Here is a 15,578-nt window from a genome sequence, read left to right as displayed (position 1 = left end):
GTTTGCTAGCTGCCAGAATGCAACACACCAAAGATGGATTGGCTTTTAATAAAAGGGTATTTATTTTGTTAATTCTTCAGAAGAAAGGCAGCTAACTTTCCACTGAGGTTCTTTCTTACGTGGAAGGCACAAGATGGTCTCTGCTGGTCTTCTCTCCAGGCCCCTGGGTTCCAACAGCTATCCCCAGGGTGACTTCTTTCTGCATCTCCAAAGGCCTGGGCTGAGCTGCGAGTGCTGAGATGAGTAATGCCGAGATGCTTAGGCTGTGCTACATTGCGTTCTCTCATTTAAGCACCAACCAATTAAGTCAAACGTCACTCATTGCAGCAGACACGCCTCCTAGCCGACTGCAGATGTAATTGGCAACAGATGAGGTTCACATACTGTTGGCTTATGTCTGCAGCAACAAGGCCAGGTATGCTCACCTGGCCAAGTTGACAACTGAATCTAACTAACACATATACTAATGAAAAATTAAAACCTAATTTTCTCCTAAAGTGACAAAGTTTTCTTAAATTATTATTCCATCCTTAGTACAAAGTTTTCTTCAAGTACTCAGTGTAAAAGGCAAAACGTCTATAGTTTGTAAAACAACTGCTTGTGTTTGTGTTAACATTAGCATAGCCTTAGTTGTTCAAAAACAAAACTTCTCACTTTTAAATAGTCTTTTCAAACCTGACTAACTTTAACATTTTGCTGTCTCAACATCAAACCATAAAAAATATCTTTTTATTCCAAACAGTTGCAAGAAAATTATTTTTTCATCATATAAAACTTAGGTGCCAAAAATAGCTAAATTCATTTAATATATTATAAGTTGAATAGGAAATGTTCGGTGTTATAATCAAATTTCCCTGTCAATTGCATTATTTCACTCGAATGTTTCTCGAAAAGTGTTTGCAGTAAACTACAAATCAGAAATTCATATTCAACCAAAAGAGACTTTTAAAAGAAGTAAGGTAAGTATGTAAATTATGTTCTACCTGTTAATTTACACTGAGAAAAAGAAAGTAAAACTGCTTTAACTAAAACATTTACATGTTTACTAAGGCCAATAGAAGAAAATCTCCACAATAAATTTACTCACAAAAGAAAAAACCTTCCCATTTGGGTATCCGCTAAGCATTTCTATTTAAGTCTTAGGTTTCTTCCCACTTCATCCAAGTTCATCTGTCTTTCTTGATTAAGTTGCCGCTATAAAGACATTCCACAACTAGCCGACTGTTGGTTATGCAAATACATTCCAACTTCAAGTAACTCTCGCCTCCCAGGAAATATTCTTCCACTGTCTTCAGTTAACCGGAGCGATTAAACAATAATTGCCAATCACCCATGTCCTCTGAAGTGGCAACTACCTAATTCTAATGCTTTTTATAACTATTCCCTCATCTCTATTGTCAGAGTATATCTAAACAGAACCTGCCCACAAGCAACATCTGTTTGCAACAGCTCAATCTGGGAAACTACTAAAGGTGGCGTCCTTGTAACCGAGAAAGTAGGATTTAAGGGATGATTTTGATTACTGAATCATATTCCTTTTTGCTTTCTGGGATATTGGAGTAGACAGAAGGGAATACTGAAATCCTTAAACTATAATCCAGCTGCCCTGATACCTGAAATTATTGTAAAAGTCCTTATCTTGTATCTTTGTGACTGTAAGAGTTTTTACTCCATTTATCTGGTCATTTTCTTGTAGGGCAAAGGCCCTACTGCTAATGAAGGATTGAAAGTCAGCCTTGAATTAGTTTTAGTCTGGACGTTTGTAAATTGTGTCAGCTAGGCTCTGCTATTGAAAGATAACGTGTCTCCCTTCCTTTCGACTTACATTTTCCTATTGAAATGATAATGATAACACTGTGTCCTTTTCTGCTTTGAACTTGCTATTTGAAATGACCTCATCCTCCTTTGCTAAAATCCTTAAAAACCTTGAGCCCCCTAAATTTAGGGAGGCAGATTTTGGGCCGCTAGGTCATCTGCTCTCCTACTACATGCCTACTAATAAATTCTTTCTCTCTTTGAAACCCTGGTGTCTCAGGAATCCATGAAGTTTGTCAGGTAACAATTTAGCAACCCAGATGGGACAGATACCCAAGGCTCTGGAGCCCCATCAAAGCATCTTAGCCAGATAACCCAGCCTTTTGTGTTGCTTTTGGACTCAATTTAGTCGAGGCTTGGCAATCAGGATTCTCTGTTCTGCTGGCACTCCAGAGACTTTTGGCACCTTAAAAAGCTTCAAAGAGAGCAACTGTTTCCAGTTTCAGGTCCAGACATTGGACTAGGTGAGTGGGTCGTCAGAGTAAAAATTGGATTGCAGATAAATAGGCAGCTGAGCTCCTTTGACTAGGACTGGGTCACACTTCCAGAACAATCCTCCTTGCTCTGACCTCTACACCTTTCTGTTTTCTGGGTACCATGCTGCATGGGGTTTGAGTATGACTTAAATTTGTCTGTTGAGTAGTAGAAAATGAGTAATTCAACAATTAATTGGAATTTGATGAAATTAAATAGGCTGGTGTGTTACCTAGTTATACTAAGAGTTTAATGCTTAATTATTAATAGATGTGTTAAGCATTAAATTCCCATTTAACTGTTAATCAGTGTGCTGGTTTGAAAATATTATGTATCCTAGAAAAGCCATGTTTTAATCCTGCTTCAATCTTATGGGGGCAGACATTTCTTTTAATCCTGATTCAACACTGTACTTTGGATTATTTTAATTAGATTATCTCCATGGAGATGTGGCACACCCAATTGTGGGTGTGACTTTTGATTAGTTGGAGATGTGACTCCACCCATTCCAGGTGAGTCTTGAATAGTTTATTGGAATCCTTTAAAGAGGAGACATTTTGGAGGGAGCCAGAAATGACAGAATCTTCAGAGCTGATGGAGAGAGAAGAGACATAGATGTTTGGGCATGGTTGGAGCCCAGCAGACATTGCCATGAACTGTTAAGCAAGTCAGAACCTGGAGAGAGCCAAGGGAAGCCAAGAGACGAAAGCCAGCCCCTGAGAAGCAAAGTGAGGAATCCCACAGGAACAGAGGCTGAAAGCAACAGAGCCCAGGAGCAAGGGACCAGCGTAACTTCCCAGCTGACAGAGATGTTCCAGATGTATCAGCCTTTCTTGAATTAAGGTATCTTTCTCTGGATGCCTTAGTTTGGACATTTCCATAGCTTAGGACTGTAAACTTGTAACTTATTAAACTCCCTTTTAAAAGTCATTCCAGTTCTGGTATATCACATTCCGCAGCTTGCAAACTAACACAGTTGGTATGTTCCTCTTAGTTATTAATTGGCAGGTTACTTAAATATAATGTGTTAAGTGTCTGTCTGAATTTGCTAGTTGGTATGCTCCTGCATTTGTATTGGTCAAATGTTCCTAATTAGTTACTGATTATGAAAATTCTTAAATAAGGGAAGATTTTGGCTGTACTGAAAATTGTAAATATTTTAGTTATGAATCTATAAAGAAGGATTTGTTTTCTGTAAAAAATCTGGCCTCAAAAGGATTTAAAATGAAAATGCTACCATTACAGTTAAAATTAAAGATATTACAGTTAAAATTGTTCCACAGCCTTTGTCTGATAATATCTTAGACACCAGAAACCCTCTAATTCAACTTCACACTGACACATAGGATAGTTGTCCACATTCAAGTGTGATAGAACAGTATTATATGACAAAATAAATGAAAAGGAGGGCAAGGTAGCTCTAAGTGAGCCAGAACATACTTGCCTTCCAACAAACGCTATTGTATTCTCACTTCTCAACATTGCAAGCTGTAAACCCATAACCTCCCACTTCTAGGCTCGGGGACTTATGCAGAAGAGGTGGCAGAAAAATTGTAAGAGTGGTGGGATGGGGTTAAACGTAACATAATAATGTTTTTTGAATTCTCCAGTATCCCCCAACCCTTCCAACATTGTCAGCAATTGTGCGATTCCTATACGTACTCTCTTAACTGTACAATTTTTTTTTTAAATCAGCCCTCAACCTCCCTTAAGGAGTAAAGTGATTTAACTCTTTTGGGGGAGGGAAGGGCAATAAAATAGGACAAGCAAGACCGTGGTTTTCTATTCAGCTCTGAAAGAGTTAACAGACAACTACAAGTCCTTTGTCTCTTATTGTGACAGTTTGAAAGGATGTATGTACCCTAGAAAAGCCATGTTTTAATCCTAATCCCATTTTGTAAAGGCGGCCATTTCTTCTAATCCCTACTGAGTACTGCTGCATGCTTGAAACTTTAATTAGATTATTTCCCTGGAGATGTGACTCAATCAAGAGTTGTTGTTAAACTGGATTCCGTGGAGATGTGTATCCACCCATTCTAGGTGGGTCTTGATTACTTTACTGGAATCTCATAAAAGAGGAAAAATTTTGGAGAACACCTGAGATTCTGAGAGAGCAGAGAATGACATAGCCACGAGAAGCAGAGAGTTCACCAGCCAGCAACCTTTGGAGATGAAGAAGGAAAATGCTTCCTGGGGAGCTTATTGAAACAGGAAGCCAGGAGAGAAAGCTAGCAGATGGCATCGTGTTTGTCACATGCTTTTCCATATGAGAGAGAAACCCTCACTGTGTTCACCATGTGCCTTCTCACTTGAGAGAGAAACCCTGAACTTCATCGGCCTTCTTGAACCAAGGTATCTTTCCCTGGATGCCTTAGATTGGACATTTCTATAAACTTATTTTAATGGGGAGATTTTCTCAGGCTAAGAACTATAAACTTGCAACTTATTAAATTCCCCTTTTTAAAAGCCATTCCATTTCTGGTATATTGCATTCTGTTTATATAGCCATTCCATTTCTGGTATATAGCAAACTAGAACACTTATCTAATTTCAAAGGAACTAATACAGATCTGCAAATTTCCTAGGACAAAAATTTCCCCTAAAACCCCAAAACCTCCTCAAACTATGGACACTTCCCAATCATAGAAACTTGTAATACTTAGGCCCCAAACAAATTCTTAGTTAATGGTTGAAAGCATAGGGTCATAAAGATTGTTAATCATGTGCCTTAAGACAAATTTTAGGTATGTGACAACAAACCACTAATTTCCATAAATATCTCCTCCTAAAACAAAGACACCTAGTATTCAAAGGTCACTATGGAAATCTACTGTGCTGGTTTGAAATGATGTATGTACCGTAGAAAAGCCATGTTTTAATCCTAATCCCATTTTGTAAAGGCAGCCATTTCTTCCAATCCCTATTCAATGCTGTACATTTGAGACTGTAATTAGATCATCTCCCTGGAGATGTGATTTAATCAATAGTGGTTGTTAAGCTGGATTGGGTAACGACATGTCTCTACCCATTCGAATGGGTCTTGACTAGCTTCTGAAGACCTATAAAATAGGAAACATTTTGGAGAATGAAGGAAATTCAGAGAGAGCAGAGCAGAATGACGTAGCCACAAGAAGGAGAGTCCACCAGCCAGTGACTTTTGGAGATGAAGAAGGAAAATGCCTCCCGGGGAGCTTCATGAAACAAGAAGCCAGGAGAAGAAACTAGCAGATGATGCCATGTTCGCCATGTGCCTTTCCAGATGAGAGAGAAACTCTGACTGTGTTCGCCATGTGCGAACTTGAGAAAGAAACCCTGAACTTCATCAACCTTCTTGAACCAAGGTATCTTTCCCTGGATGCCCTTGATTGGACATTTCTATAGACTTCTATGGACATTTTCTCAGCCTTAGAACTGTAAACTAGCAACTTATTGAATTCCCCTTTTTAAAAGCCATTCCATTTCTAGTATGTTGCATTCCGGCAGCTAGCAAACTAGAACACCTACTACCAGTAAAACATTCCTATAAAGCAAGTTAACCTACACCATCAGGGCATGTCCCTCTCTTGGGCATGTCCGTGTTAACCTCTTTAATGTGTATTGTCTCTCCTCTTTAATATACTTTACTACTTATTCCTACTGGTCCTCTCGTCTTTGAATTCTTTTGTTGTGGAGACTAACAAACCTGGATCACGGCTCAGCTGGCACTATTGCCAGCAGAGAACGAGTTATGCTAGGATTTTATGAACTTCAAATTTCCAGTGTATTCAACCATACTAGACTCCACAGGACCTGCTTAATATTCTAAACCGAATATATTGTGTCCAAATTCAAGTTACAATAATTGGATATAGCCAGTGTGACTATGACCACAGAAAACCAGAGGCATGAGAAATAGGCAGAATGAAGATAGGAGATTCTAAAGCACTTTAGACTGGGTCTGACCAAAATGGGTCCACCTGACAAATGCAGTAGGTTAGACTTTAACCTGTCAGTCACTTATACTTCATTCTATCATTTTCTTACATATAGTCTGTGACTAAGCATGTAATCAATCTGTGTCTGCTCATTAATTAGATCACCTGTTACCCCTGTGCTCATTATCCTAAACCCTGACCATCTTTTTCTCTAGTAAAACTATCAGAATTACTGCAGTTTGGGCAGACAGATCTAGGCCATCTGTTCTCCTACTATGCACCTAGTAATAAACTCTTTCTCTCTTTGAAACCCTCTTTGGAACCCAGGTGTGTCAGGAATTGGTTATTGAGCATGACTGGCAAAAGAACCTACTGCCTTTGTCCATTAACACCTCCGTGAGGAAATCAGTGAGGATGGGATTCAATCCCATGCATGCAGAACACAATGGATTGGCTGTGGTGGTTAATGCATTAACTATGTGATTATACCAAGAGTGATTGTACATTTAGGATGGATTGTATGATGTATGAATAAAACCGACGCACAAAAAAAGTATTTCTGTTAAAATAAAACTGGCACTAGAAAATGTTTCAAAAAAGCATAAAGCTAATTTGAGTCATATTACTAGGGTTCTCTAGGGAAACATAATCAGCAGAAGATATCTGTAAATATAAAATTTATAAAAGTGTCTCACACAACTGTGGGGATATATGAGTCCAAGATCTGTAGGGTAGGCCACTAGCTGGCAGCTCCAATGAAGGCCTTCAATGAACTCTCAAGAAAGGTTGGCTGGCTGAAGCAGAAAGAGAAATGATCTCTTCTGAATCCTCCTTAAAAGCCCTCTGGTGATTAGACCAAGTGTTGCTCATTGCAGAAAACACTCCCCTTAGCTGTGAATGTAGCAAACATGGTCGTGATTCAAGTCCATGAACTGTCTTCACAGGAACAGACAGGTCAGCACTTGCCTGACCAGAGAACCAGGTACCACCACCTGGACAAGTTGACACATAAACCTGACCATCACAAGACTTCAAATAGTGCAATTACAAAAATGTTTTTTTCATGAATTATAACAAATGTACCACACTAATGCAAGTTGTTAATAATAGGATAGTGTATTGGTTTGTTAAAGCTGCCAGAATGCAGTATAATGAGAGATGGAAGGGCTTTTTAAAAGGGAGTTTATTCAGTTGCAAGTTACAGTTCTAAGGCCATGAAAATGTCCAAACTAAGGCATCCAAGGAAAGATACTTTGACTCAAGAAAGGGCCAATGATGTTTGAAGTTTCTTTCTCAGCTGGCAAGGCACATGGTGATTTCTGCTAGCTTTCTCTCCTGGCTTCTTCAGTCGACTTCCCTGCAGGCATTTTCTTTCTGCATCTCCAAAGGTCTGTGGCTGTGTGGGCTCTGAAGCTTTTCCCAAGATGGTTCCCTCTTAAAGGACTCCAGTAAGAGGTTCCATCTGAAATGGGTGGAGACAAATCTCCATGGTAACTGCCTAATCAAATGGTCCCACCCACATTGGGTGGGTCGCATCTCCATGGAAACAACTTACTCAAAAAGATCCTACCCAACAATATTGAACAAAGATTAAAGAACAAAGCTATCCTGGGGTACACAATAGTTTCAAACTGGCACAGGTGTTATATGTGAAAAATAATACACCTTGATGTAAAGTAAAAGAAAAAAAGAGGTTTGGAAGTCAAATTGGTTTAAGAAGTTATGCATACTCTACCGTCTGTTGGAGGTTCCTATTGCTCACTAGCATATTAAAAATTTTGAGTGGTCTTATATTAATGAAATCTGTTCAACTAAAATTATATGACCACAGAATCCTCTTTTCATGTAATATCTATTAAAACTGGTATCACGATTAGAAAAAAAAGCTGAATGACGTCGTTGAATACAATTGAACCCTCACCATGTGCAAGGTTTTCTGACAAGTGTTTTGTATTCAGCACCTGACTGAAGGTTTGCAGCAACCCTGTGAGGTGGAGACCATGATCACTACTTTATAGGTGGGGAAACTGAGGCAGAGACCTGAGATTGATCTCCGCATTCTTCTTCATTCCGCTTTCATGAAAAACGTCTTTGACTAGGGTGGTATCTGGAGTTTTGAGGGACCCAATATGGAGAGATTTTACCAAAAGAACAGGGGAGGCATTGGTGCATACGTAAAACTGTTTGTTGTAAGAGTGAACTACAAGGCTGGAGGAGGACCCAGCACCCTGGAACTGCAACTCAGGGGGCGCATGAGGAGAATCGGGGTGGCTGTGGGGATTTTCCCAGGACACAGCGCAGCCTCACGATCCTCCTACTCCCCTTTCACCAGAGAGAAATCGGCTGAGGGGAGATGCTTACCTGAACTCAAAGAACATTTTCCACCCTGACTCTCAGTTCTTTCTCTCTCACACAGGCATCTACACTTTGAACATCTACAAAACAAACTAGTTTCTGTGATGAGTTTCAATGAATGTCTTAGACTCTCTTTCTGCCCCAACATCCTTGTAAATTCCTCCTGCTGGCCTTTTGCTAGGCGACAATTCTCAGCACAAGTTTAGCAAGTAATCTGAAGCACTTTCTTTTGTGGTTTGAGTGTAAAAAATTGGCTTCCAAGTAATTTATCTGGGTTCCATTCCTGGTCCATGAGAACGAGGCCTACTGGAATTCTCAGCCTTCTCTTTTAAGCATTGGAATGTTGGAGGTGGGTGCAACCCCATTCAAGGACAGTAATGACAATAAACTACAAACACAGCCAGGAGCAGTTATTTTAATTTGTATTGTAATTTTACAAAACTCCAGATTGAAGATATTATTGTTATTTTCATCATCCTCTACTTGTTACAAATAAAGAAACATTTCCACAAATATTAAATATTAGATCTGGGGTCCAACATACGCAGTCTGGCTCCAGAGTGAGCATTCTTCACTGTGCAACATGGTGTCACTTGTTCGAGGTTGAAAAGTACTACTCGAGATGAGTATTTATATCTAGGTTCTGAGAATTCCTTTTATCTTAGTTTCTATTACAAATATCAATATTAATAAGATTTTTTTTAAAAACAAGATCTAAGAACATGCTTTTTACACATGTAACCACAAATACTCAAATTGCGGCAACTGAGTGGAGTGTCCACACTACAATCCCAATGACCTTATGAAAAACACATGATAGGAACAAGTCTGTGACCTGGACATCAGTTTTCCCCTCACAACCACCTTAGAATTTCCTTCTCCTTCAGCTTTGGGGCAGTCAGTTGTCCTCCCTAGAGGATAAAATCCAGCACCATGTCCACACTTAGCGGTCAGCAAGACTGAGTACAGCATCGGTGCCACTTTCTGAGAACCAGTCTGAGTGCCGACCTCCGTCCTGAACCCCGACATGGATGAAGACCAGGTCCCATGGGGGGTGGGGAGGAAATTGAAGCGCTTCAGGTTGACCCCTATCAACCTTGTGGAATAAAAAGGTAAGGAGTTATCAGAACCTTTAGTGCTTTGGTTGCTCTAAATAATAAATTACATACAAGAGACCTGTGGTATACATGTCATAGCCACAATTTTACAGGTGATGAAATTGTGACTTTAAGATTTAGAGACTCGCTCTGGAGCTCACAGCAAGTAATCCATCCACTTGCCAGTGGCCCCTCAAGCGGATGTGTTTGATGCTCCCTAACAGACTCGCAGGGTGACACTGACTAAAAGCCACCACGATTACTCCAGTTATGGACAAAGATGCTTGGAGCTGCCTTCTCCAGTCCCTGCATTTCCTACCCTGTCATCTGCCTGCTCCTCTGCTTAGAACCCAGGACCAGCACTCTGAGCTCTTCCAACTGCCCCCAGACTCCAGACTAGAATCTTTTATTCCCTGCTGACAGAATGATTTTTTAATTCATTGTCATAAAAATGGTAAATATACTAATGGTTCTAATAAGATAGAAACTTTGTAGAAATATTAAGCAATGAAGGAAAACTGTATGACCGCACCCCCAAAAATCCATTCCTGTATCACACGGCAATAACTATTTTATTGCCAATTTGGATTGTATCCTTGCTCTAGGCCTAAGGAAAATCATCCTTATCTATTTATCTATAACTATATTTTGACATAAATAAAACTGAAGAGACACAATCTGATGTATTCTCTAAACTGATGTCTCCTGTACACATTTCAAACATTAATCCATAAAGCTCTATCTGATCTTTGGCATTTGATTCTATGCAGTAGCATAATTTATTTAGGTTGACCCTTTCGTTGGACATACACATTCTTCCTATTTCTTATCTCTCATTAAGAAATTACACATGAGGCCACTCCTGCGGTGTCTGTACCCCCAGTCCCTAGTCCTCATCCTGCTGCCCAGCTCCTGGCTCTCCTGCTGCCCCCCTCACTGGACCTCTGAGACTGACAGTCTAGTGCAGGGACCCCCAGACCTCCCTTTATCACTGGGACCCATCCCTAATACCTTTCCAGAAGTTCTTTTGCTCCCACAGGGTGAAAAGCCCTGAGGCTGATGTTCTACCTCCATGGACTGTGGAGAGTTGCTTTTGGTGCCCCTGAGCAGGGTTTAGAGTGAGTGAAAGTCTGGGGAGGCTACAGACACTGAACTCAGCTGGGAGGCGTTTGCCAGAGTCACATTCCTCTGGGGTGTCCTGCAGAAGGGGTGACAGCAGCTTCAGAGTGGCTCTTGGGGAACACGATTCCCTCATTTGCCTTCAGGAATAGTTTCCTCCCTGATGTTTTATAAATGCAAGCTTGGTTTTTGTATATGTGGAATATAAAGAACTCCCACTTTTATCCCCAATCCCTACCCTGGGGTGGGTGGGACTTGGGGGGCAAAATGTGACCTCCTAGCTAATAAGGCAAAAAGGACTCCAGGAAGAAATTGTTGCGCAGCAAATTACCAACAAGAGGTGCAAGACGAACTCTCTGCGGTCTTGAGCTCCGCGGGCTCGCTAGAGGGGTTTTGTTTTGTTTTGTTTTTTCTCTTTCCTCGGGTCCTTCCTTCCCTTTCTCTCTGACCCACTCCTCCTAGGAGATTGAAGTCCGTGTCCTCATGCCCTGCGCCCTGGCCGGCTGCGGGGAGCCCCCACCCCACCCCCATGTCCCTCCTAGCGGTCTCCCACCCCACGGACTGCACTGTTGACCAGTTCCACCAGGAGGTGGCAGCCAGAGGCCTCTCCCTGCTCCTCTCTCCTCCGGAAGCGGGTGGTCCTCTGCCTGTGGGGCCTCGTCCCCTGAGGGGTTTTCAGCCTCAAGAGCAGGACCTGGTTGGATCAGGATCAGGACATCCTGTCTGTCTTTCCTTCTGTCAAAGGAAGGCAGAGCTGGTGGAGACCTTGGTTTACAGAGGTGTAGGGTGAAATGAAACAGAGGCAGCCCTGGTGGCTGCGTCTCAGGGCACTGCAGGTCCTACCTGATCCTTCTATCCAGCCCACCCCGTCACCACCAACTCCCAGGAAAAGAGTCGTGCGCCAGCTGCTGAGTGATTTCTCAATACCATTTCTCTAAAATCGCTCATGTATTTCCCATAAAGATTTCTTTTGTAAAAAGAATCTTTATAGTACTTCTATTAAATGAGATATATTTGTATAGAGAAAGTAACTAAAAAAACAAATAAAATGAAAAGATCCCATTATTATTATGAGAAAAGTAACTCATTTACAAAATCAGATATGTGACATGATCCCCAATGAATGTAATGAATTTCTCTGTGTGCATTTAGTAAAAATGGTAAATTAATTTATCTCAGGTATGCTTTAAAATTTGAAAAGAAATCAACTATTTTAAATGGGGCAAAAAAGGACTTATTTGTCTACAATTAACATAAGCAACCAAGATCATCAATCTTTATAATAAATACTATAAGGTCTAATTTATTAGGTGGCTAAATGTTTAGTCAAAACCGAAACAACTTGGCTCCCTTTCTTCCGAGAATTTCAAAACCAAATTGTTTTTCAAGACGTGCATAAACAACTCTTATAACACCACCACCCAAGCAAACCGAACGTGGCATTTACTAGAAAAGCCATGTAAAGGTTTTCAGAAAACAACTTGCCCCCCTCAAAACTACCCAGGACTGCAAGTTCAGCCACTTCCCAGCACTCAGTCACCTCTTCTGCGGCCTGGGTCGGGGCACTTAAGTCAGGGACCGAGGGATGGACGAGGTGGGCTCAAGTTCATGACGGGACCCTTCCGTCCAATCGGTATTTTTTGAGGCAGGGAGGGGTGGCCAGGGCAGCTGGGCCTCCTAGGCACGGACAGCGGGAGGGAGGCCAGGACTGGCCACTGAGAGTCGCTGATAGGGCTGGGAAGCGCGGGTGTTCCCATTCCCAGCAGGTGAAGGGCACCCACCGATGGTAGCCAAGGGTGAAATGCAGGGATGCCACTTACTCAAAGGCTCTGACATCCTGCCCCAGTGAGAAGGGATTTGGGCTGTTTCACCTTCCCTTGGTCCCAAACCCAGCTCTCCCACAAGTGCCCCACCACTAGCCAAGCAAAGCACACAGAGCTTCCCACTTGGAACCTGGGTGAAGGGTAGGAGAACTGACCCGCCTTGAGGCCAGGGGACTGGACACGCCCACTCATCCCCAGCCCCCCACTTTGAAGCCTGGAGATCCAGCACAAGATCCGGCCAAACTGCTTACCACAAGCAGCCGAGAACCCCAAGAATCCCAAGGCCAGGGCTGCTGTCAGACACCTTCTGCCAGCCAAAAGCCTGCCACCCACCCCAGAAAAAGCAGCGGTTTGAGCTTCCTACTCATCACCCTTGAAAGAGCAGGGAGACTTAGGTTTCTTGCCAGATGAAATAACAGGCACTAGATTTACCTTCCTCCCTGAAATAATTTTTAAAAAATAAAATTATTTTTAAACCGGCTAAATATATATATTTTAAAAACAAAACAAAACAGTTTTTAAGACCCTGAACATCAGGCGAGAAAGGATAGGAATCCCTGAAAGACAAGGGAAAAAATGTGCTCTCAGGGGGAATAGGCGGTAAGCGCCAGGATTGTCCCAATATACTGCCTTGAGAGAGTTTCCAGAACCCACGTATTATGGGAAACCCAAGAAATGCCTGGTGCATTCCCTGAGTTGATAAGAAGGACCTGATGACATCTGCAGAGTGCAAGGTCAGTAGAGTTAGCAGGTCAGAGTAATAGAAAGGGGACAGAGAGCTTAATAAGAGAGAACCCCAGAGAAAACTCTCCATAGTGTTTTCTGACCAGCACGTACAGATCCGGAAACCACACAAGAGTGACAAAGCGCCTCCCAAAAAGATGCGAAGTAACAGTGATATTGAGTGGTCCGTTCAGGGAGGAAATAGTGATGCACGGGACAAGCCTCTCTGTGATCACAAGAATCCAGATTCGACTCCTGTCTATTGTGTGTGTGTGAGTGTGTGTGTGCGCGCGCGCGTGTGTGTTGAATTTGTGTTCTTTGTTCACAGTGAAACTGACAGAAAGTTGAAATATCCTGAATTGGTCTTTCACCTTCATTTCCACGTATCTGTGGCTGATTTTGAGAAAGGAGGTTAGTGGAGAGGACTACCTTGGAAACAGTCTGAAATACGATAGGCTTTTAAAATAATTAAAGTAATCTTTTCTATTTAATTTATTTGTTCATTCGGCAGGTTCCTACTCTTGGTGGCTCTGCCCGGCACAGCTCTGTGTACCAATCTCCGCTCCTGGAAGAAAGAAACGGGACACTGTTTGGGGGAGGGGCGGTTATCGAAACTGTGGGGCCCAGGGAACAGAACACTGTAGAGAGAGATAGAAGGAAAATTAGAGGTATAGATTTGGAAGTTTGGGGAACAGTTTGACTTGTTCCTGGTTTTTGAGAAGTTGAGGTGCTAGTCTCTCGAAACAATTACACGTTGAGAGCAAGACACGCCCACTGAAAAGTGAAGTTGGCCCATACGGGGATCGAACCCGCGACCTTGGCGTTATTAGCACCACGCTCTAACCAACTGAGCTAACAGGCCTCCCGGACGCGTGAAAAAAACGCCATTTTCCTCTTCTTAAAGGATTAAGGGTACGACCTAGCGGACGACGAAGTTTCTGGTTTTCAACCCGTAAAGAACGAGAAACTCTCTCCTAGAACAAAAATAAAAGGCTGAGACAACAGATAAAAATTTAAGCTGAAATTTTTTCAAGCTGAGACGATTAGCCCGGGAATCGGTGGAAATATCTACTGCCCTCGAAATGACTGGAATCTGTTCCCGTGGACTATGAATCTACGAGGAGCCACCAGCTAGTGCTGACTTGTAAGAGCGCGCCTAAACTGAAGACGCGGTTTCCTGACTGCAACATATTCCGGAAGAGCTGTTGATGCTCGTCCCGGGGTCTCCCAGGTCTCAATTGCCTGGCCCATGGCCAGGCCAGGGCGCCGCCTTCCTCCCCACAGTCCTGCTGCCTCAGATTTCCGGAGTGACCTCAAATCTTGGGAAGCACAAGGAGCCTCCCTGGCAACCCTCGGTAATGCCAGGATCCCCAAACGCGTCCCCCTGTCACCATTCCAGAGGCCGTTAAGCACCGTTTCTCTGGGATCTCAATCTGTCTGCCCAATCCTTGTTCCCCTCAAAATGTTACCATTGTTTTGTATCTTGTCTGTCCTTGCAGATATTTAAAATACAGAAACATAGTTACACAGTTATATAGTTTTCTCTTCGCAGATAGTGACATCTTATCTACATCTTTGTCCCATTTTTTTAAACTTAGAATATTTTTTGCGTTCTCTCAATATCAGTACAGAGAGGAGCTACTAACTCACTTTTACATATGCAGAGTATTCAATCGTGAAATGCACCATAGTTGAACGGTCAGTTATTTATTTTTCCCCATCCCGGTGTTGCAAACACTGCTCCTATCTGTGAACATCCACCATATCTCATCAGTATGTTATTCTGTTTTAACTGTGTCAAATAGGATAGGGCCACATTTCCTACCCATCCTTCTGTATGAATTCCAAGCCTCAGGTCAGAAGCGAAATGGGATAATCAGTGGAGATATAGAGGAATTTATCTGGAGGTATTTTGATTCTGGAATGTGACCTTCTTTCAGGTTGATGTTTGGCAAAAGCATGGTGGTAAAACAGGTGGGAGGAGAAAGGGCTGAGTGGAGAGCCTGGAGAAGGGGCCAATAGTGGCCTCCTTTTGTGCACTTCCAAGAGATCAACATGGACAAAACATGCTGAGGGCAGAGGAGTTGAGAGATGCTGGCCTGTCTGGAGACCAAGACTGAGCTTCAGAGATGTGAACGGAGAGTGTTGGGAGCTGAGGCTTCAGGGGCAAAGAGCACGTGGATGACGCAGGACCCTCCAGAGCAATTCAATGTCTATACCAGCATTCCTTTGATTGTAAATGGGGGTGGTGGGGTGGT

General features: G+C 42.3%; 1 non-coding gene across 1 annotated transcript; it reads right to left on the bottom strand.

The window, feature by feature from the left end:
• Positions 1-14,108: 14,108 nt before the first annotated feature.
• On the bottom strand, positions 14,109-14,182 carry TRNAI-AAU (transfer RNA isoleucine (anticodon AAU)). Its single transcript has one exon. It is a non-coding gene; the product is annotated as a tRNA-Ile (tRNA).
• Positions 14,183-15,578: the final 1,396 nt, after the last annotated feature.

This window comes from Tamandua tetradactyla, chromosome 25 (genome assembly GCF_023851605.1).
Source record: "Tamandua tetradactyla isolate mTamTet1 chromosome 25, mTamTet1.pri, whole genome shotgun sequence".
In the NCBI taxonomy this organism is placed as follows: domain Eukaryota; kingdom Metazoa; phylum Chordata; class Mammalia; order Pilosa; family Myrmecophagidae; genus Tamandua; species Tamandua tetradactyla.
This window is presented reverse-complemented; position numbering and strand designations above follow the sequence as displayed.